This window comes from Rhyacophila brunnea, unplaced genomic scaffold (genome assembly GCF_057557595.1).
Source record: "Rhyacophila brunnea isolate RB1 unplaced genomic scaffold, BYU_Rbru_1.0 scaffold_5, whole genome shotgun sequence".
In the NCBI taxonomy this organism is placed as follows: Eukaryota; Metazoa; Arthropoda; class Insecta; order Trichoptera; family Rhyacophilidae; genus Rhyacophila; species Rhyacophila brunnea.
The window spans coordinates 46,931,205-46,956,866 of NW_028233170.1; positions in this window are offsets into that span (position 1 = coordinate 46,931,205).

Genomic DNA, 25,662 nt, shown 5'->3' on the forward strand with positions numbered 1-25,662 from the left:
GAAAAAAAACTTGAAGTTTATTTTTAAATTGTACTTCGCCTAAATTTGAGAAATGTTGTCAACATGTGCAGAAATTTAAATGCGTACTGTGAAAAGAATTTATTTTTATAATAATATTGAATAAAAATTGTCATACAATAATTGTACGTCTGATACTCGGGAGCGACTTGAACTGTCGCTCCCGAGCACGTAGAAAAAATATTTACGTATTGCTGTTCCACGCGCCAGACGACGCTCTTTCTCATTGCAAAGAAATCGAAATTAGATTACTGGGCGCTTTGGTCGAGCGATGGCGAATATCGCTCCCATCAACATATAATATTATTATTTAAAATAGCCGGTTAAAAACACATATTAGAATTTGTTTTTGTATATGAATTAATGACTACGGTAATAGATCAGAACACTTTTAATTAATCAAATATAAATTAAATACTCATTTAAAAAAAGTCTTTTCGCATAAATTGAGTGGGTGGGTGTGCACCGCTCCAACGCTCTCAAGGGAGAATCGCCACTGCCATCAAGTAGGTACATAAGGTATCCCTGAATAAAGCATCTTTTCAAAATATTATTTTGTTAAAATGTTCCATATTGGTGATATAGAGACTCGTAATTTTAGAATCTATATTTTCCATGATATAAATCGATAAGTTTAGTAATTAAATATAATATTTTGATAAAATTCATTCTTTGCCAATAAAAACCCTATTACACTTACCTAATGTGTATTTTACCGAAAATTAAATAGAATCATAGTTTCTCATATAGTAATCTGCCAATAAATCACTTGTTGAGTTTTAATAATATAGAATTTATGCTGTATTCTAGTTAGAAGGGCGTGAATATCTCCTGAACCGCTACTGTTTATAGTTTTCGAGAAGAAAGTTAGTTACGCATTGAGGAAATGTCGTGCAATATTTAATTTCTACGCTAATGGTATCAGCCAAATTCGAAATGAACTATTTAATATGTTTTTTTTTTAATATTAAAAAGCATATTATATTGAGACTAATTGCGTTTTGTGGTATTAATATTGCCTAAGTAAAACAGTAACGTTTTTAGGAGGGAATTAACTATTAAGCTATTGAAAAATATATTTATATGAAATTAAATGGAAAAGTTTAGACTTCCCTTGTAGATACCAGTAGCGAAGGGTAGAAGTAGGCTATTAAGATTCGACATAAATAAACTAAAATTTGTCAGCCATACTTATTTGCTTTCATTAATCTAAGAACATAATTTTCAGATAGATGGTGCTGGTTAGTTTTTAAAATTCAATTAAACCCTGCCCAACCAAACCACAATAGTTTAGGTATGCTATGGGCGATCCGACAAAAATATTGCACACTTTTTCAGTCATATATGCTTGTTTTCTAGGTGTTGGCTAGTTTTTTTTTAAATTAATTAAGCCCTGCCTATACCAAACTGTAATCGATAAAACTATTACAAGAAATGAAAATATAATTAATATTAAATTCTACAGGTTTTTTAAAAAAGGTTTGTCGATAGCTATTTCGGTTGTAACACCATTATCAAGACTATTCAGATAGGCCGTTTGCCTTTGCTTAAATACTATACGTGTATAGATAGAGACAGAATACATTTTCTTATTCGTTCCAGCAATATTATGAATTTTTACATTATTATTAATTGTAATATTATTAATACTTTGAAAACCCTTAGTGGGTTTTTTAAAATGGATATCGAAATTTTCAAAATTTATCAAAATTACAGTGTTCGATGGTTATTTATTGACATTATTAATCAATTAAAATATTATTAGTATAATTGTCTTAATCGTGTGTTTAGATTATATTTAATAGTGGCGACGAATACATTACCAAATTTTCATTAATTATGTGATTACTTTTGGATAATTCGCGATTAATTTCCAACTGTTCAAGTAAATTTAATTTTAGACCTTTATTACATATATGCAAACATTGTGGCGTTTCATTGTTACTGATGCTATGCGAGTTTGATATCAAATGTTTAGCAAACTGAGAATCTGTTTTACCATTCCTAAAAGACCGGAGGTGCTCTTCAAAACGAGTTTTTATTGACCTGCCAGATTGACCAATGTAGCATAGACTACATGTGCCACATGTTATTTTATAAACTCCGCTTTTCTCCAGTTTGTTTGTTTAATCCTAGATTATTATTAGCTTTGAATGCTACGTTAACGCTAGCTATTAATTAAATATAATATAAAAATAAAATACAATTAATTAAATATAATATACGCTAGATATTAAATATAATCTAAACACACGATTAAGACAATTATACTAATAATATTTTTGATTAATAATGTCAATAAATAACCATCGAACACTGTAATTTTGATAAATTTTGAAAATTTCGATATCCATTTTAAAAAACCCACTTAGGGTTTTCAAAGTATTAATAATATTACAATTAATAATAATGTAAAAATTCATAATATTGCTGGAACGAATAAGAAAATGTATTCTGTCTCTATCTATACACGTATAGTATTTAAGCAAAGGCAAACGGCCTATCTGAATAGTCTTGATAATGGTGTTACAACCGAAATAGCTATCGACAAACCTTTTTAAAAAAACCTGTAGAATTTAATATTAATTATATTTTCATTTCTTGTAAAATAGAATTCTACCAAGTAAATGCTAACTCAATTAATTGATAAAACTATTATTCTATCTATAAAATATCTAAAATGATGTTTGGTTTAATGGCTTAGTTTTAGATAGTTTATAGATAAATGAATATTTTTTTACTATTATCGAATATGGCTTTGATTCGGCAGACTTTAATTGCATTTTAAAAACTAACAAACACTATCTATACCTTGTGGTCTTAGTTAAATGAAAATAAATACGTTTGACTGACAAAGTTTAATGTGCACTATTTATGTCGGATCTTAGCCTACCTATACCCTTCGCTACTGGTAGATACTAATATCAGAAATACCTACTATACATTCATAAATGTAAAAAATACGTTTTAAGAAAAAAACGTAAACCAATCTATGAGTAAATATTTTTAATATTTAATTTTAAATCAATAAATTACAACGAAATAAAATATTCTCAACCTAACTTTATGTAAGGTTGATAAAATAGACATTTTACTGTTTCTATAATAAAAGGTATCTTTGTTCACTGAATCAATCAGAACGATTGTTACGTTAGGTGTGTTGGTATGTATGTATTTGTCTTGATTTATCTGTTTATACGTCTGTCTGTAACGCATTAGAGTAAGCATCTTAAGTAAGTATGTAGGAGAGAACGAGATTGGGAGAATACGTATTAAATTAAATACAAGACGGAATTAACTGAAAATGAATTCTATGAAAAGTTATTTCGGAAGAAATCCGTAATCCAATCCACTATTATTGGTTGCTAAGGGGATGGGCCTAGCAATTAAATAATTAATATATGCGTGCGTTGCTATGGAAATCAAAATGACATTTCAGTATTCTATATTTGTTTGTTGAAAAATAGCAAAAAAATGATTTGTTGACAATTGCCTTATTTGTCCTAAATTATTATTACATAGAATTGTCAATTTTATATGATTCAACGGAAAATTTAAAAACGTGGTATATAAAAAGTTATTTTTATCTTGTCATTGTTTATTATTTTGGTACAATTAAATAATTGTTTGAACTTTTTTAATGCCCCATTTTAAATCTTGTGACCAAATTGATTGCTTCATTTGCCTCAAAAAGTCGCCGCTGGAAATATCTAACATTTTAGTTAATTAAAAAATATTTTTCAAATAAAAAATGTTTGCTGTTTCTTTTTTTGCTCAAACCCAGCTCAAACTCGTAAACACATTTTTAAGACAATTAAGTTAAGCATTGTAAACCTCAGTATGAAAACAGTTTAGTTACGCAGTTAGCATTCACGACATTAAAAGCAGTTTGTGAAAGTAAACAACAAAAAACATCAAATTCGATACTATCATTTTACAGAGATTCCGGTTGCCCATATCTGACCCCATAATCATCATGGCTTTTATATAATTACAGGTAGGCAAGCAGTAAGTAGGTAGGTACCTACCAACCACCAACCCATAACAAAAGACACAATAGAAAATCATTTCGAGAAATTAATTCTGTGAAATTTTAATATCTTTTTAATTATTGTGGCTTAATTACTTTTTTTTTTGTGAGACGTTGCCTAGTTGATGCGATGTCACCTGATGTATGGCCGATGAAATTAGTAGTGCAATGAGCGACCACCTTTACAAGTTTATAGTGTGTACGTATTATAACATCCACTACCAATCATGTCACCCTGATACTTTTAAATAAGTTGCATCACACATTAAACTATCTTGTTTTATTAATATTATAAGACATTTTTAAAAATTAATTCATTGACAGAAGAAAACATTATTTTATATAAATGTACAATATAAGTATTTTGGTACCTAATCACCTCATTCTTATAATAGTTATTTTACAACAATTAGTGTTGCCTTACAGCTTTATCGATTTTTATTAATTATTTAAGATTATCATAGCCATCTCTACCAACTAGAGTATCTATACGTTTTATAACTATGCAATTTTTTGCACTTTTTACTACACTGTTACGCCTCTTTGCCTGATTACCTCGCATAAAATTAGATCAAATGATATTCACATGTATTAATATATTATGTAGTAATACTTAACTAAATAAATTAATAATAATATACCTATGTACAAATATATTTTAAGAATCCTAGAATCCATCCTAGAGTCGGAGTGCAAAGTTATGGTGCGTATAGATACTCTACCAGTAGCGGACAATTATTTAAGTTCAGAGGCAACTCAAAAGTGGCTGTCACCCAAATTTTCTACTCCCCTACATATTATAAATAGATACAATTAAACTGTTGTTTAATACAATCACATAAAAGTGTATTGCTCAAAATTAAATGACATTTTTTGATAAGCATGAAACAAACTTATGAAACAACTTGCTCTAATTTATATTAAATTTATGGTTCAGTCTATTTTTCAGTGTTGTTTGATGGATTCTGTATGTAAACTTTAGTAAAATTAGTAAGAAAATAGCATTTTGTCTTACCTACACTGGAGAAATAAAATACTTTCAGAAGTTTTTCTACAGAATTACAACAAAATTAGATTATTTTTAAAATTTTGTGTTAGGCCGTTTACACATAATAATTATTAATGGTTTATTTTTATTTGTGTACACTGTAGGTACAAGTTAGTATTTATTCGAGTGATTTTGTTATAGGCTCTTGTGATGTTAATTGCAGGGATTATATATACTCAATAAGGATAAGATTTTCGAATAGTTGTATGACTGATTTATAATCCTAATGGATTTAAGTTTTGTCCATTAACTACCAATACGGTACTGTTCGGTTAAAGCGGATACAGCGGAAAACGCATTTTGAAAATAGCCGATAAACTGGATTATTTGTTAGTTTGGGTTAGTTTAGGTTAGGTTAGGTTGGGTTAGGTTAGGTTAGGTTAGGTTTGGTTAGGTTTACCTAACAAATAATCCAGTTTGTCGGCTATTTTTAAAATGCGTTTTCCGCTGTATCCGCTTTAACCGAACAGTACCGATTAATGATCTATTATTAGGTTTGACGATTTATATACACTTATCGAGTAAGTATATTAGTGATAAATTTAGGGATTTTATACAAACACTTCAACTATTTATAATTTGTTTGTTATAGGTAAGTTTTTTTATTGTGATCCTTGACTTAATAAGTATGTGATAAAGTTTTTACTTAGATACTTTATTGTATTGAGTTGTTATATACGTTAGAGTTAATTGTATTCGTTGTCAGTGTGTATTTACCATTTGGTGAGTGTACATAGTGCCTGAAGATACCGAAAGGCGAAACCCGGGTCGCAAAAACAACTCAAATAGAATAGTGCACAACTTAAATTCCTTAGAATTTGAATTCAAATTCCATCAAGTACGTCGATAGTATTAATATGATTTATAATTGTTTCAAAGCCCTCTTATATATATTCTAACGAATTGATAGCGTCATCTGCATCAAATAAAATCACCGCTGACTGAATATATGTTATATACGGTATACTATGAATTACTAATTAGATACCTGTATAGATTAGCTAGAAAATTTCTACGTGTAGATAAATATACAATATTATATTTTCTTCGTTTGCTATAATCGTATTTACATATTCACAACTGCCAACCTTAATATAAATATAACTAGATACTTAATAGAGGTAGTACATACTATAGGTATATTATCTATCTCACTAAGAATTAATAGGTAACTAAGTAGATACGTAGTTGGTAATTGGTTATACGTATCATTAACTTTTGATTAATTATTGTTTATGTATTCGAAAGTCATTAATCACGATTCCAAACGACTGGGAACAATTGGCCAAGTTTGCTACAAAAACTCGCCTACCTACCAATCTGATTTGGGCCAGTTAAACACAAAGCCATACCGGTTTTATTATATTATTTGTCATATCAAAACAATATCGAAAGTCAATTATTATTATAAGAAGTAATTCGGACAGACCTTCCGTTTTATAATGAGCGTAAGTAATAACTACGAACTAATTAAACATAGAAATTTGCTCCACTTCAGCGATCAAAAATTATCTGTGGAGATATACATTTAGATAAGTTCCAGCAAAAACTAAAACTCTTTAAATACATAATCAAGATACTTACTACATATTCCTATATTTTTTTCTCATCGATGAAGCGACTATTGTCTATATCAGTGTTTCACAAAGTGGGTGATACGGGGCGCTCGAGTGATCCAGAGGGGCAGTGACGTCCCTAGATAAAATGCCGCCCCTAGCCAGCGCCAAAATGGTGCCGCATTTTTATACAGTATTTTTATCATCCGTCACCAAGGACGTCAAAGGGCAACGGAAGTAAACTATATATCGCGAACCCGATAAAACCAGTGAGCTGATTTTTTAAATGGAAAGATATTTTCATTATTACTAAGTTTGTGTAGCTATTTCTATATATTCAAATGATTCTCCTCAATTTTCCGCCCTTCGAGTAACTGCCGCCCCCAAGCGACGCTCAATCAATCTACCCTCACGGGACGTCAGAGGGGTGGTATTATAGTAGTCGGTAATCAATTGGGATCATTGAAGATAAATAAAGAGGCGTTGAAAGCAAAAATAAGGCAGAAGATTTTTTAAAAAAACCGTTTGTACTTAGGTAAATGGGTAGGTACATATTTCACGTGTGGTTCAATATAATAAGGAGTGGTTACTTTATTTTCTAAATGAACTATAGTATCTCTATTTTTGGTCGTTCCCTCATGGCTGCGAATCGTAACCAGTCTTTTGAGCGACTAAAACTTTCATCCCTTTCGATTACCTGCTTCTTTCAGGGTAGATTGAATGCTGACAACATTTAGCTCCTTCACTTAGTCGCTCCAGCGAGCCGACGCTATTCCTCTGCTTCGCCTTCCCTGGAGGCTACCCAAAACCACCAGTCTCACCAGGTTTTCCGGTCTGGGTGTAATCTCTGGACTAAACCTAAAAAACATTAGTCGCATTCTCTGGACCAGAAACCTCTTCTTTGCGGGCGCGCATGATGTCTGGAGATACTTTTCTACTCCAGAGTCTTTGGATCTTTAAAATTTTTATAAAATCCAGCTCACCAGAAACATTATAGGTACCCGAATGGATAAGGTAACACAAAGCATGGATAAGTAAAATAAATACGTTTTGAAAAGTAGCAAAGATCATAATATTTTATAGATATACCTACTGCTTAGAAAAAAAATCAGTGACGGGCTTAGGGAATCGAATGTTTGATCAATGGAAGTATCTCTTTTCTAAAATCACATCATGTATGTACCTAAATGAAAATAAAAATAATATTTATTAAAGTTGATACTGATGACATATTGTAATATTATTATATTAGTGGTTTATTTTGTTGTGCAGGTTCAAGTAGGTACGTATTTGTTTAAATGTTTATGCTATAAACACTTTAGATGTTGCAGGAATTTTGCTATGGCATGAGTAATATTTTACACCTAACTGGTGGTAAGATTAAGTAAGTATAATTAAATATATTTATGACTGGTTTTTAACTGTTTAGAGGCCCCCTTTTATTTATTTTTAAGAATCGATTGTGTGATTTGCGTCAAAGAATATGTCCGCTGATTTTAATTAGGTATGTATTAACTCATCCTAGGTGGTATGTTGTTAAGTAGACAATCACTGTACCTACCTACCACAGTTGTCCCAAAAAAATATGTTTTTAATTTTTCTACAGATCATTAAAGACACCTGATGTATTTTTAATTTTGGAAGCCGAAAAAAGTTGCCCGCCTACCTGATATTATTTGCAATCTGACAAGTCAAAATTCGATCGCAATGACGATGCACCTTCTTTTGTTTTTTTTTATTGTGACCTATCCATATCTCATTACATTACTCTACAATTTTTAAAACTAATAGGAATAAGCAATTAGATAAAATCATTAATATTATTGTCTGGTTACCTGCCTACTGGTAGATTTAGATTTTGTATTATGGTAGCCGTGTACTTCCGTGTAATTATAATTTAGTTTAAAAAAAACTTTCATCGTATCCGCTTCACTTTTTAAATTTTAAATGGAGGAAGTGTTCATCCATACTACCTATTGAAGAATGTTTTGTGTAAAGTTTATTAAAATTATAGATTATACATATGTAAAATGTTCAAATCACAAACATACAATCGACCATTGCACGATTTATACATTTAGTTTAGTTGCAAAAAACACCACCATAGCGCTACTAATCTAATTTGTCCAATGCATGAACTAGGCAGAAAAATTACTGCCGAATTCACGCACTCGGCAGATATTTTGTCTAATTCATGAATAAGGCAACGGGCTTGCATTTTTCATGATTTAGGCGAAATTTTTCCCATTTCATGTAATAGTCAATTTTGCACATTCGGCGTAACATATATACATAATATCGTATCGTCTCTGTTCTGGCAGAACACACTAACTGGAGAATACTAGTTTTGAGTAATTTGACTTTGAAGTTGTTAAAATGTTTGAAATGGTCTGTCATGTGAGTTTATTAAGTAATCGTAAAAAGGATGACTTTAAAATAAAGACTGTTTATTTATTAAGAAGGTTTCCAGACGGTAAAGTTTGAAATAAGGAACATTTTGGTATAACTAACTCAATATGTCATTTTTCCGAATTAGTGTCTTCTGCCAGAACAGTAACGATATTATATGAGTGGTTCACAACCAAGTCCATTTTGGTTATTACCACGTTTTTATTAGCTCGTATTCTTGTTTTTACAGTACAAATCTTTTCTTGTTTGTCCAATACAAATCTTGTTTAACTAACTTCCCGACTAGCAAGACATTTGAAACTTTTAGAATAGGTATATTAGAAAACGATGACAATGCATTCTTTTAATACTTTTAGCCATATTTAAACAGAATTGAATTCATTTTCAGTTAATTCTGTTTTGTATTGAAAGATATTTCGGAAAACACTATTATTGGTTACTAAAGGCTCCTAGCAACAAAATTATTAATATATACGTGCGTTACTATGGAAATCAATATGAAATGTCAAAATGACATTTCAGTATTCTATATTTATTCAATATTTCTATCAAGTACACAAAAAATTATTTATTAATACATAGAATTTGAGTACTTATTTATTATTCTATAGATAGTGACGGAGGGTGTAGGTACGCTGTTAAGATTCGACATAAATAATTCATAGTGCAACTAAAATTTGTAAGTCATACTTATTTGTTGTCATTGAATTAATAGGTGGTAATACAAATTGCAAATGGTATTGGATAGTTTTTCAAAATCAATTAAACCCTGCCTAAATAAACAATAATTATATTTTTGGTATGCTATGGGCGATCTGACAAAAATTGTGCATATTTTTGCAGTCATAGGTAGGTCCTTATCTGTATTTGTTGAATTAAGAATAAATATTGCAGATAGTGTTGGTTAGTTTTTTTAAAACTCATAAAGCCCTGCCCAACCAAAACATAATAGATGGAAAATATTCTTCTATCTATAAAATATCCAATTATAATAATATTTATAAAACTTTTGATATCCTAGGTTTTTTCTAGTAGGTAGGTATACCTATAAAATATCTACTGCAGTCTTCTGGATACCTCAAGAATATTATAGAAAAGCGACTTTTTTATTTCTATCGATGTCTATGCTTATTCGATGTTTCAGGTATTCAATTGAACGGCACTCGGGTGTTTTACCAGACAAACGACGACCAATCTCACCCATGTCTTCAAAGCAGAGGGTCCCCAGGGTACAAAATATTTTGATACCCAGGGGACAGACAATACAATTTGCAATGAAATACATACCTACAGCAGTTCATACAACTATAACATTTATATATAGGTAGGTACCAGTAGCGAAGGGTGGAGGTAGGCTGTTGAGATCCGCCATTAATAGTGCTCATTCAACTTTGTTAGTGATACCTACATATTTGTTTTTATTGAACTAAGACTATAATTTATAGATGGTGTTGGTTAGTTTTTAAAAATCAATTAAGCCCTGCCTAAATCAAACCATAATATTTTTGGTACCTATACTTAGGGCGATAGATAGATACGACAAAATTGTCAACACTTTTTTATTCACACTTATTTATTTTCGTTTTAGATATTTTATAGAACCTAAGACGAGTATTTTTGACTATATATTATTATTAGGTACATATCTATTAAATTATGGTTTGGTATCGCAGGGTTTAATTGAATTTTAAAAACTAACCTACACCATCTGTAAATCGTAGTCTTATTTCTATGAAAACAAATAAATATGTCTGACAGAGTTTAGTGTGCACTATTTATGGCGTATATTAACAGCCTACCTCCACCCTTTGCCACTGGTAGGTACAGTTTGAACAGTAAACAAAATCTAACGACTCATAATCGATGCATACCTAGGTATATAGATTTCAAATTGCTTGTCGTTACAATAAACAAATTTTTAATTGATTTAGAATATTATGTATATTTTATTAGGTATCTATGTACCTACCTACTTATGTACGTATATAAAAATGATGAGATAGTTGACTACATATTCTGATACAATATTTTTTATCTATATTTATTTGGGAAGAGTGGGGAATTTTGGTTGGGTGGTTGTTATGGTGACCACTCTTGGTGCAATCCTGTCTATTTTTTATTTTTATTCTACGGGAAAATAACAAACGCAGTGACTACGAATATTAGTTTAGTTAGAGAACCAATTCTCATTTCTCACTAAAAATAATAATATGTCGAACTATCCATCAGATTCACCCCCGCCTTGTGCGCTAGTATGAGATTTTCACGGTTATTGCGAGCTTTTATTACAGGCCAAATTTGAATCAGAAATATGAATATTAAAAATATATAAAACTGGAAAGACTTAAAAATATTAAAGCTTTAAGCTCCTTTCAGATACGGCAGATTCCGCGCGGAGCCAATTTCTATCAACTTCCACTGACGTATTTTTCTAATGTCATATTTTTTGATTTAACAAGTATTTACGGGCGAAAGTCGTAAGTACCCAATTAGAAATAGTTTCCATTACTTTAGCCTTACTTTACCTATTTAGAAAAAAAAACATGTCACGTGTATAGGTAATAGGTAAATTAGTATACAGTGGCACTATTGGCGATTCGTGTTGTTTTTTTTTACTACAATGCCTGTTTCAATGCTATTAAACAATACCATTACACTGCATTAGGTACATTACATTACCTATTCTAACCGAAACCTTACCTAAGCATGTCTAACTTAGTTACGTAGCTTGATTTAACTAGGTATAGACTTATAAGTAGGTAGGTTTAATATTGAAAATATGTTGTTTGATAAATTTTGTCGAATATAATGATAGTTTTGAATAATACATAGTTATCTAAGTAGTGTATTTTTTATTTAAACATAGATTTTTATAAAAAATAAAATATTCGGTACCTACCTATCCACGTTTAAAGAGGATTGCAAGTTATATTTTTTTTAATCTTCTGGAAAAGTAGATATACCTACAGATATGTAGGTACATAAGCTCATACGCAACAACTGTATATGACAATTTTAAAAGTAGGTACTTAGGTACTCCCAACAAATTCTAAAAACATTTATAATAAGTATGATAAATATAAACATTAGGTAATAAACAAAATGCATGTAGGTATAATAACAGGTGATACAATGAGTGTTCAACAAACGTAAATATTTTATAACGGTTTTATTTTTAGTAATTAGGTTTTATTTTAGTAAATATAATAAGTATTCTAAGGCTAAGGTTATCTTCGAAATTCAAAACATGTATTTAAAAAAATATATTTTTGGATACGATTGGGTCGTTGACGTTGTTTAGATTCAGAGTATGGACCTAGTCCTAATGGATAGGTTGAGCTAGTGGCTAACATCCATTTCTCGTACAAACAAAAATCTATTAATACAACATCTACCTACACCTTGGAAAAATATAATATAATATGTATCGCTAGATTTCAAAATCAGCCAAGTCCATTATAGATGAATAGGAGAAAAACAACTTTTTGTTTTCTCAAATACACAGTCACAAGGGTGAAAGTTTATATTATTTCGAGTATAGAATATTTAAAATTAATAAATTCCACATGTTGATAATGCAGAAATATTAGCAAGCAGTAGTTCTTCAGCAATTCACAAAAAAGTCAAAAATGCCTAAAGGTGGACATGGCTGATTTTGAAATGTAGCGACACATATGATCAAATTATCAAATACCTAATACTAAGTATGATATAATGTGGAATGTAATTTTTTTAAACTAATTAAGTATGTAAAACATTTTAATCTACCCAAGTCTTCAGTAAAATGTAAAAGTAATATATAAGTAGGTAGGTACCTTAAAAATACCGTGTATCGACTGATATAACTGCAGAGAATAAAACATTTTGCTTCTGATAGGGAAAATTCAGACGGTTTGGAAAAGATAAAAAAAGTCTGAAAGATGTTGGATCTAATTCTCAAGGGAAAATTTATTGCTCACTACATACTGATAGGTATATTATTTGTTAAGGCATAGTCAAAGAATTTGTACCTATATACACTCCAAAAGGACCGTGACATACAGCATTTGAAAATCACTGGTTTTAAATGTTAATTTTTAGGTAAATGTTTTTTTTTTAAATTTATATTCTCAAAACCAAAAGTTTCCTCCATTCTATCACTATTATTAGTACCTACTTACAATTATTGAACTGAGTAGTCCTTTACTCATTCAGCGCACTCCTTATGACAACTTTCCAACCCCCGTTTAAATAAATCAATCTCCCATTGAAAACGCTCAACAAAGATTGGGAGGACATTTTCGTTCCATTCATTCGAAAAGCCGTGGAGGGAGGCGGGAAAACGTGGACGCCCATTCGCTGGGCGGTTCCGCAATGCAACTGTCCGATTGGCCGCCGGTTTTCCACCTCGGTTCCAGCAACATGAATAATGTTCTTTGAAAAGAGATGCGACTCCAGAACCAGTTGTGCCTCCGCCGCGTCGCCACATACACTTCTGTTTTCCTATTGTTTTTTTTTTGCCGGGCAATAAAAATAAAAACATTGAAATAATTGACAACCATTAAAAGTGCGTTTACGAACAGGCCCGTCGGTTTGAAAATAATCACTCAGTTTTTTACTTGTGCAGTTATAAAAAAAAACTTTGTTAGAATTTGTTTGTTTGAACTTTTGATTTAATTGTGTTTTCATAAATTAAAAAAATATATTGAACTTTTGCTATGCAAATGTGAGTAGGTGTTGTAAACGTTGGCTACAGTGTTTATCCAAGGTAGGAACTTTACCTTAAAAAAATTTTTTTTTAAATAATTAAGTGTGTTATAGTAATAATACTGATAGGTTTTGTAGGTGTCTAAAAACATAATTTATAATATAATTATTCGTTACCTAGCAACATGTTTATTTAATTTTGATAAGAAATATATTACTAGAGGAAGGACATATTCTTCTGGCATTGCGGCCACGACAAAATTACTTTGGAACAGTGTAGTGTCATTTGAAAGTAACGATACCAACACCTAAATAAGTCGCCTGCACTATCATAAAAAATCTAACATCATTCGATTCAACCATCTTAATTGTTAAAATGTCAGTATTATTATTTATAACTATACTTAGCTACAGATTCCTTTTATTTTTAACCATACCTACTTTCAATAAAAAAAAATTATAGGTAGATACTTAGATAGGATTTGATAATACGAAATTATGTCAGTTAAGATTGTAATATGTCTGTACTACGAGTATTTATACCTAATACTGTTTTAATAATTCTATTGGCAAATGTGATAAAAATGGTGGTAACCGAAAATATCTAACGATATAAGGTAAAAGGCCTATTCAATAGATAATATATGATATAGATAATATATCGTGTAGGTAATCTACTAATGCAGTTTATATTATATACGTACTTATTTAAACATCTAGTTTTATTTATGAATTTTATAAAAATACTTTAAACATAAAAAAACTCTTGCTTGAAAGATTGTCGGTAGGTATAGTCCACGCACTTTACAGGGACATTGTTGTACCTACGCTAAAAACGATTTGCAGTTGTTCTTTGGTAGTATTGACACAGGGTGTGCATGAAGTATTACGGTAAATATGCATATTTTTATGACTTATTGTTTTAATAAAATATGGATTAAAAATGCGTACATTAGAACATAGGTACCTATATATTATTTACTTATACTGATAGTTACAATTCAATGAAAACATCGTGTATTATTATTTATTTAGTAGGGTTTAGGAATGTACCTACAATGTTTTGGAATTTATGAATTAGCCTTAACGATATCATTATCCTTATTTAACAGATTAGTTATAAATTTATAGAGTACTACACAATTAAAGGGACTATTTCCGGTATTATAATTGTACATAATTTCGTTGGCAATGTCATTTAATTATATATATATAATCATTAGGACTTCGGAGAACAATTACAAATGGCATTTTCAACTTTAAGTACACAATATGATAATGATGAATGAATATGACAATAAATAATAGAAGAACATAATTTATTGAAGGTAATCGTTAATACTAATTACCTACCTTCCTATTAGGTAACTTTAGATACCTACATATGACTGCATATTTTTTTTTATCAATGAAATTAGGTAGAAAAAGGAGAGATTATTCTGGCATTGCGGCCACGACGAAATCACTTTGCAACGGTGTTAGTGTCATTTGAAAGTCACCTAACCTAACCTAAATGAGACTCCTGCACTGCCACAAGAATTTAACATTATTAATTAAAAAGTAAGAAAAATATTTAGATATATACCTATTCAAAGTAGGTACCCACGTAGGTATGTAATTCACGTCATATTACCTAATAAATATTGATCAGGGTCGGTGTCGTTACCTCAAAGTTAGTGTTACAGTTACAGTGACTGACATAAAGAAATAGGTACTTAGGATATTTTGTGTCAAGAATACGTCAAAATATCAACCGAGAATAAAATGTACAGTTGACTCCATTTAGGTATAGATAGATTTACCAAATAATATTTTGTATTTTATTTTATGGTTTACATGTCAGTTAAATACCTTTAATGTACCTACCTATCTACCAAATGATAAACCCATGGCCCCCACATCCTGAAGCGGGCCCCCAGGCTAGGATATTTGACGGGCCCTCTACCTATCGCTAAGAATAAAGGCAGTGTGACGCTCTACAGTAGCGTTTTCCAAATAGTGTAGCGGTATATTTTATTTTTAACAACATTATTGAAGGAAAATAGCCAGGCGACTTTTTTGCGACTTAAAAGCAAATTTGTGATGTGTGTTTATCTCACTTATATGGTCGAGTTGCCTCGCCGGGCCCCTCCTGAGCCCGGGCCCCCATGCTAGAGCCCTGTCAGCCCCCCCCCTCTTGTGGGGGCCATGGATAAACCATTCTTAGGTAAAAAGATACGAACCTAATTGATTAAAAGTTTTTAATTTAAAATGTTCATTAGGTACCTAAGTAGGTATAGGTATAGTTAAATATTATGTTTTGTTTAATAATAACTAAGGGTATAGTTATACTTAGATATAAATTCATAGGTACGTCTTGAGTCTCTTCTTCTTGTTGATATTAAATTTATCAATTGTCAAAGGTAAATAGGTATAGATACCAAAGTCATAATTTAATTGAACAGTTCCGACGGCAGGACGTCTAGTAAGTGTAAGTACCTACTGATGCCTGCGTTATACAAGTTTATTTAAAATATACTAAAGTATGTGTCTACATACCTACTCTCTAAATTATTATACCTAGGTACATCATTAATTGATAAGGATACAAAATATTATATTATATACCTGTACCTAGGTACCTACCTACCAAATAAAAATATCTTCTCAATAAATACCTACTATGATATCGATTAGTATCTAAATACCTACCTACAAGTATTCTTCTAGATATTATTTCAACACACATTTTTTGAGTAGGTAGTGGTCAAATTAATTCGCCTAAGCCCGGTCGCACATAGGTATGAACCCGTCTCGTCTTCAACATGTCGAATTTGTCGGTGAGATTTTGTTGTTATTCACAAAACATTAACTAGGTATAATGTAGGTATTGACGCAAAAAAATATCTACTTGTCGCATGTAACAGATTTCATTCGACATGAGCCGTAAGTAGCAAAATGTTGCACGGCGCATGTTTAGTTTAGATGTTGTTTTTTTCATTCGTTTCGGATAGCACTACCCCGACATGATTACGTTTATGCATACAGTTGAAACCTAGGTTATATAAAAGTATGGCGAAGCAGGCAAGTATGGTGAGGCGGGCTGGTAATCAATTTGCGGCAAGATTTCCACATTAACATTATATCATATAATTACGTTATAATGACCAAAGTAAATCCTCCGTGATGCCTTGCATTTTTTTTATCGGATCGCTATTTCTCGTAAGTTGTCGGCTATTAATTGTTGATCTGCTTCATTCAGTTGTATGAGAAAGCCGATTTCTTGCCCCTCTTTATATTTAATACCTCTATAGTTGAAACATTGCACCTGGTTTTGATTTGTGACTAGGTATATCACGGTTGAGACGATGTTCTATGTGAATATGTGCAACTAGGCTAACAGTAGATAGATACACGTTATATCTTGAGAAAGTGTCTCTGCAACGAGCCCAAAATATTGGGAGGGAGAAAAAGAAGCAACACACACCTAAAAATAGCCCAAATACCGTAAACCAAAATCAAATAATCGTGAAAGTTTCAAGCAATATTTATTTATTTAATTAAGGAAAAACAAACACTCTGTTTTAGGTAGGTACATTGATTATAAACACCTACGTATAAACATGATGAAAACCTGCAACTGGTGAAGTTTCTATAAGTAGATAAATAATAATATAATAAAAAGTATAAAAATATAAAATTAAAATAACCTTATTACTTAATAATTATTGTATAAACCGATAAGGTACCATTTAGTATTGTGATCATCTATCAGTAATTATGTATTGTCATAGCAATTATCTATTGAATATTCTATATAAAGACGTAGTATAATGTACCAATATATCATAATGCACATTTTGTTTTGGATTACTATGTTTGGATACCTACCATGGCTGAGAAAAAAAGCACATTCTTTCTCCTAATGAAACGTTCCAAAAACATATTAAATAAACATTCCTTTGGCCCTTAATTAAAACGGCAGTTAGTCATTCTATGTTGTGGCAAAAAAAGTCATCCATCAACCTTCGCCGAGTTAATTAAAACAAAGAAGTGTCAGGTCGTCAGGTGGGAAGAGGTGAGCAGCGTGTGGAGGTTGCATTAGAAGTGTTCAAGTAAAACATGCACAGCTTAGGAAACTAAAGCATCAAAATCACTGATGAAATGGTAAAGTTAAATTCTGCGTCATAAAGAAACTGACAGGCAGTTACCTATTGACATTTTTAAGGATGTAAGGAATTGTAAGGACCTAGTTATTTCAGGAATACCTACCAAAAAAATATGTTACGTTTGTACCATAGAGGTATTAAATTAAAAGAGGGTCAAGGAATCGGCTTTCTCATACAGCGGAATGAAGCAAGCCAACAATAACCGATAACTTACGAAAAATAGCGACGCGATAAAAAAAAATCAGGGCATCACAGAGGATTTACTTTGGTAATTATAATATACCCATATAATATAATGTTAACATTCAAATTTTACCAAAAATTAATTACCAGCCCGCCCCACCATACTTTTTTGCCATACTAGCCGGCTTCACCATAATTTCATATAAAATGCCGCCCCTAGGTTTGTACCTATAAGTGAGTTTACTCAGGGTCGAGTTTATGCTTGCAAATTATTAAAACAGCAGTTTATAAAATGTTTAAATATTTAGTCTTTTAATTTTTTACTATATGATAAGTGTAAGCACATCTTTCAACCATTAATTTTTTGGCTAATGCGTGAAAAATTGATAATTGTGCATATTTTCATAATGCCTGACTGCATCAATTATGCACAGTAAACATTTATTCCAGTAGCATCTTTGATTACAATTTATTGATTGTCAATAATAATGCTTATAGAAAATATAGTAAACGTAGCTACCCACCTATCACTGGGGTCCTATCAATTTGGATACTCCAGGATATAGCCTTTTTAGCCCTATGGTAAATACAGCTCTAAGGACCTGTAGTAAACACCTTCTTACCGAACAGTATCGTATTTCATGTTGGGTGAAGTTAGTTACGCAGAAGTACCTGTAAATTGTAGTCTTGGTTCAATAAGAACAAATACGTATAATTAACAAAGTTTAATGTGCACTATTTATGGCGGATCTTAACAGCCTACCTCCACTCTTTGACACTGATACGTGTGTACCTAGGTATATTTTTAAAGTGGGATATATATCTATATAAATATTAATTAGTTTTTATTTATGATCTTGGAAAATTATCTATCTTAAAGAAAAATGCAAGTAACTAAGAAGAAGTAAACATACTTATAGGTAGGTATTATACATTTGAAGTTAAATAGTTGACACGTAGGTACCTACTCATAAGTATTTTTATAAAATATATTTTATGCGATTCAAACGGTCTTGAGTACCTACCTAACGATTCACAATAAAACTAGGTACGATAGTTATATTATGTTTTATTTTATTTCGAAAGGTACCTACCTATACTTAGTCAATGTAACTTACCCTAATTGCCAAGTTAGATATTTAGGCATGGTCAATTTATTTATAAATATGACATAGTTCATCATTCAAGCTTCTGAGTCTAGCTGTTTGTGTTCAGAATTGAACTTGAGCCCGCCGGCTGGCAGACTGTACGAAAACCATTTAGCTGAGCAAATATTAATGAGAAGGCGTGGTGCTTAGCAGAATGGGATGCGAGACCACTCACCCCTCAGGGCGACAGCTCTAGACCTCTTCCAAAGGCATAACTCATCCTCATTTATCCGGGAAGCCCCTTCAGGTGATGGATGGACGATATTAATTTATTTATGCGGTGATGTTAGGCTATTATAAATTAGACATTTAATTCAGCATAGTAAATAATCAAAACTCATTATGTATTGAAAGTTACGTAGGTACCTACGTGTGTTCTTACATTTATAGAGAAGTCTTTGTAAGACTCAGAACTCAGGCATTTAGTATACCATAACCGTCATACTCAGTGCAAAACAATGTAGGTATTCGCGACAAACGGCGTAATCTATATGATAATACCTAGTATTGAAATGATAACAAGTTAAATAATGCATGATACCTATTACTATATGTATGCAGCGTTCAAAATGGGCAATTTTACGAACCGGAGCGCTCGATAATTTTCCGAAAATATTAAAATATTTATATAAGATTACTTATACAAAAAGAGTGTATGTAATTAGTAGATTTTTTGTTATATACCTGCCAGGATTAGACGGTTTGCTAGGACAGTTTAGTGGCATGCAAGATTTGGGCATAATGTTGTCAGCAAGGTACCTATATAAAAATTGAGTTAAGTTTTCAGTTTCGTATAAACTTTAAAAAAATATGTTTAAATATGTAAATGATTAATTGACGAATCCTAATGCAATTTTTCATTTTTCCACGAGACGGAGCGATAATCTCTAGGAATTCACGAACAGGAGCTGCGCTCCGGTGCGTTCCGGTCCATTTCGAGCGCTATATGTATGGGAATCCTAACTCAGAAATATAATATAAAACAACTAACGCCGCACTGCAAAAATACAAGATACAATACAAACTGATCTTCCATTATTTTCCCGACCGAACTTGTTACCTATTGTGTATATATGTTACGCCGAATGTGTGAAATTGCGTATTACTTACATCAAATTGGCAAAATTTTGCCTATTTCATGAAAAATTTATTTTTTCTGCCTAGTTCATGCATTGGGCAAATTAGATAGTAGCGCTACGGTGGTCTTTTTTGCAATGAAACCAAATGTGTCAAATGCTCATGCATTGGTCAAAATACGAGGGTGGGTCAATAATTCCTTAGAAAAAAGCATTAAAACAGTTTTTATTTTTGTATTTTTTTTTTATTTCTCAACATAATCTCCTTGGAGCTCAATACACTTGGTTAGACGTTTCTCAATTTTTTTTTAAACCGTCAGAAAAATAAGTTTTCAGAAGGTCCTCAAAATAAGCATTTGTCCGATCGATGACTTCTTCATTTGAAAAAAAACGTTGTCCACTTAGCCATTTTTTTAAGTTTGGGAAAAGGAAAAAGTCACTGGGGGCTAAATCTGGCGAATACGGTGGGTGGTCGACCAATTCGAACTTCAATTCTTCAATTTTAGCCATTGATCGTAAACATGTGTGAACACGGGCATTGTCCTGATGAAAGAGGATTTTTTTCCTGTTTAAATGAGGCCGTTTTTCTTCAATTTTGTTTTTTAGCTGGTCCAATAAAGATGCATAATAATCCCCTGTTATTGTTTTTCCTTTTTCCAAATAGTCAACGAAAATAATTTCACGTGCATCCCAAAATACAGTAGCCATAACCTTACCAGCTGATTTAACGGTTTTCGCCTTCTTTGGACATGGTTTGCCTTCGCAATCCACTGCTTTGACTGTTCTTTCGTCTCGGGAGTATAGTGGTGTATCCATGTTTCATCTACAGTCACAAAGCGACGAAAAAATTCATCCGGATTGCGTTGCATGAGCGACAACAGGGCTTTAGAAGCCACCACCCTACTGCGTTTATTGTCGACTGTGAGCAAACGCGGCACCCATCTTGCAGAAATATTTTTCATGCCCAATTTGTCATGTAAAATAGAAATGACGCTACTCTTTGAGATCCCTGTAACCTCAATTATCTCACTCAACTTTAATCTTCGGTCACTTAACACCATATCGTGGATTTTATTGATCATTTCTGGTGTAGTCACATCTACAGGACGTCCTGAGCGTGGTTCATCCTTTGTTGATGTACGACCACGTTTAAATTCATTTAACCAGTTATAAATAGTTGCAAGTGAAGGAGCAGATATGCCGTGAACTAAATCCAACTCATTTTTTATTTCTTTTGCTGTTAACCCTTTTATATTAAAATGTTTAATAACAGCTCTAAACTCAATTTTCTCCATTTTCCATTTTTCCATTTTCCACAAGCAATTTTTTTTTTAAATGTACGAGAAACACACAACAACCCGACCAATCTGATTGAAGCTTCGCAGCATACTGAATCGGTAGTGCCGCTGCATGAAAACAAACCGCTTACAGTACTAGTCGCGCCACCTGTCGGCTTTTCTAAGGACTTATTGACCCACCCTCGTAGATGGTCGCGCTACGGTGGTGTTTTTTGCAACTAATCAAACTAACCAAATGTGTCAAACGGCATTGATTATATAAAAATATACCAATCAATAACTACAATGACGTTCATATCCATTTACTATGCCCAAAAAAATCTAGAACTATAATATGATAACGGAAGAATTTTATTAAAAGGTATTTTCGCGATTTGATTCGTGCTTGGGTCTCAGGCAATAGTCGATTGTTTATTTGTGATAGTATGATTTGATAGTTTGTTGACCCTTGTTAGCTAACCTCAAAATGGACATTCGGTTGAATTCAGAATTAAAAAACCTAACCTATCCTAACCTAAAATAACCTAATAATAATAATATTATATTATGTATAATTTTTCGCAAAAGGACGTTATTCATTATGTACTTAAGTATATACCTACGTTCTACTGATTAGAATCTAATCGTTGATATAAAACTAAAATAGGTACATAATTAAAGAAGGTATCTAAATAAATATATAGTCAACAAAAAATATGGAAATAAATGAAATTATTCTCTGTTCTTTTCTGAATGTTACATCTCTGGCTCATGATGAGAGCATCTATAAATAATACAACACTATACCTACCTATTGCTTTTAAATAAAATAGAACTTATTTTTTTGTCCATAAAATATTAGGTAGTTAAAAAAAATCCGTGGAGGGAAAACGAAAATGATATTCGCACAGAACAGATAATAAACAGAATACCGATAGGCCTTATTCAATACGCCGCATGTTGATGCAGGCGTTTGAATGCGTGAGTGTCATACGAAAATTAAGCACGCATTATGCACGTGCAATAGTGTGTGTAATACACCAACATTAAATGAGCGTAAATGCATAAACCAAGAGCAGTTTTCAGTATTCGACGTAAAACGTATTTTTGACACGTGTGTAAGTTTAACACGGATTCTTCCTTACTCGAGTCGGTTTCCTGCTATCGCCTTACCCGTTATGTATTTCAGTTACCACTATTTCTGAGTTCCCTGGATATTCGTATTCACGAAGTGACTAGTTAGGCTGTGCTAAGTATACTTGCAACCTTGCAAGATGATACTAACATTTTTGATATAGATAGGTAGTAGCTAGGTACCTACATTTTTGTTAACCAGAGTTAATAATTTTATTATTGTTGGCGATTCTCTACAAAAAAATTTCAGTAGTATAAGAATTAAAAATATTCTTCTTTCATTACAATTATGCAATGATTCACAACATGCAATCCTTTTAAGGTTGTGTTGATAAAAATACAAATAAAAAACACAGTGACAAAAGGTGTGTGTTCATACAAACACACGACACGGCCCAATAAAATTGCTACCTGCGAAAGAATTTATTTACAAGACCCCCTGCCGACTCTATTGTTGGTCTCCAACACCAAATCCATGTCTTTTCTCGCATCCTCACACTTTATTGGACATTTCAATACGTTAACCTTTTGATCTGATGATATTTTTTTAATAGGGGTCATTCATTCACGGTCGAGACGACAAGGTTGTTTTTTGCAGTAACGTATTTTATTAGTTATAACAAGCTTCATACTAATTAATTTAATTATTGAATTAGATTATTTAGATAGGTACTTGTTTATAATAAATTGGTATAGATCTTGTATCTGAATCATGCCCCTTAAATCTTGAACTGTGCCCCAGGCCACCAAGTTTTCCGGGCCCCTACGTATCGCTAAGGTGAAGGGCAGTGTGATGCTCTACAGCGTTTCTCAAATGGTATTCTGCGGAGTGCAACTACAAGTAAAATTAAAGGTATTCCGTGCATTCAGTGATTTTTTTTTTGTATTGTTAAATAAATCCACTTGAATTATTGAGTTATTTGCACCTGGCATCAAAATATGAAGCACTGATCGCGATCCTATTTTGTGGTATCCAAGGAACATGCGACTCGCCATATTGAATAGTATAATAATTATCATCAATACATACTTAGATCGATCCACTGGTGGATGAAGGCTTCTTCAAACTGACTGAATTCCTCTTTGTACTATGAATTGCGTTGCTATATTGAACAATCGCCGTTTGCCGGCTAGCGAGACAGCTGGCCGCTAGCACCTCGTTTACACGTGCATGGATTTAGTGCTGACAGTAGGTATGTATTATCGCGGCCATAACAAGAAAATGCACGTGTAAACATGTATTATCATGTACCTAAGTTGCAAGATTGCACGCATGAATCAAAAAAGTTCGGAAGCTTCTGAATTTTTACGCGACAGTTGGGATTTGTTCGATATTTGCGCCTGCGCAGTAGAACGATAGTGACGACCTGTCTAATAGTATACAATGACATATAATATGACGTCGAGGTGTGAACACGTCAATTTGTTTCGTGATGACGACGGGGGTATTAAATTTTAAATCGTGTAAAGATGACTAAAAACGTTACCCATTTTCTTAAAAAAGAAAACATGTCAATGAATATAATATTATTGTTACTAATAGAACAATAAACAGAACATTAAATGGATGCATGTTGGATTTATATGACAAATTATAATTCGTTCGGCATGAGTCATTTGCACCCGCAATCCGCGCATCGCCTAGCCACGATCTTTTTAGACCATGCCTCAACTGAGGTATAGCCTTAATATTTGAAACACGAAACAGAAAACTTATAGATCTTTAAGTGACTTTGTTTACATAGGTATAGGTAGCAAATAAAAGTGGAATGTTTCAACTCAGGGTAGGAAGGTGTCGATGATAATTAGGCGATCGAATTCTTCGGGCATTTGTGTCAAAAGCATTTTTTTCACAAAGTCAACCTTTTCCTTAATTAGACATCGTAATTTAGAGCGATCTTTTATCTTTTTCTATTTATTTATCGTTGTACAAACGTTTAGGAGCGCCTAAGAGCCGCCGTTAAATTTATGCCGCGTAAAATGCTATCTACACCTTAGGAATTCCACTACCAGGTAGGTAGGATCGTCTACAGCTACATATTCTGTTGTTAAACCTTCGAATCAGGCAATTTGTAGATACACATAATATTCTGAATATTCTTTAATATTTTACACAGTGACGCCTCGTAGGTGTAGCAAGCCATGCGTTCCTTAGGGGCGGAAAATTAAAGAATTAATAAGATTATCTAACTACATATATATAATTTTTGAAAGCGGTTGCGGTTTAAGACGATTCGGTCGCTTCGTTAAAAAGTAACGACATCTTAGTTTAAAAAATTACAAGGGGCCTCCAAAATTGTCAGCGCCTCAGACTTCCACGTACCTAAACTACCGTTGCTTGAGGGTAGATTTTTGTATAGGTAAATGCTCTAATTGTCAGTAGATAATAGGTCTGTAATTTTTCATCACTTTTATTGCATAAATGTCTGTTTATAGGTATATAATTTTACATACAATTTGGCATTAAAGGTGGCAGTTTACCCAGGTCTAGGACGATTTGGCGCAGGGACAACTGGGCGCTATGCAATTGAAAGAAATTCGAAAATATATAGACGTTCGTGAATTATAGGTAGATAGGTACCTAATTTTAAAATATGTATTTACCTATTACTTGCTGAGAATATAAATATGCATACGTAAACAATGATTTAATTGTGCATATTATTATAGTTAAGTTCCAACGAGAAGAGAGTTATTTTATTTTTATATAAAGCGTCAGGCATAATAATTTTCAATCCGCAATCAAAAACATGTTAAGAATAAAATGAATTAAAACTATTTGGTATATCGTAGATAGAAACCTATTACAAATACCTCTACTTTCTGTATCGAATCGTAACGTATGTCTATTTATTTCATTCAACAGTGCAGCGTCCACTTGTTCTGGCATCCAGTTGTCTCAGTGCCTTGGTGCAAGCTTTAAACAAATTCGCCCAACAATAAGCACGC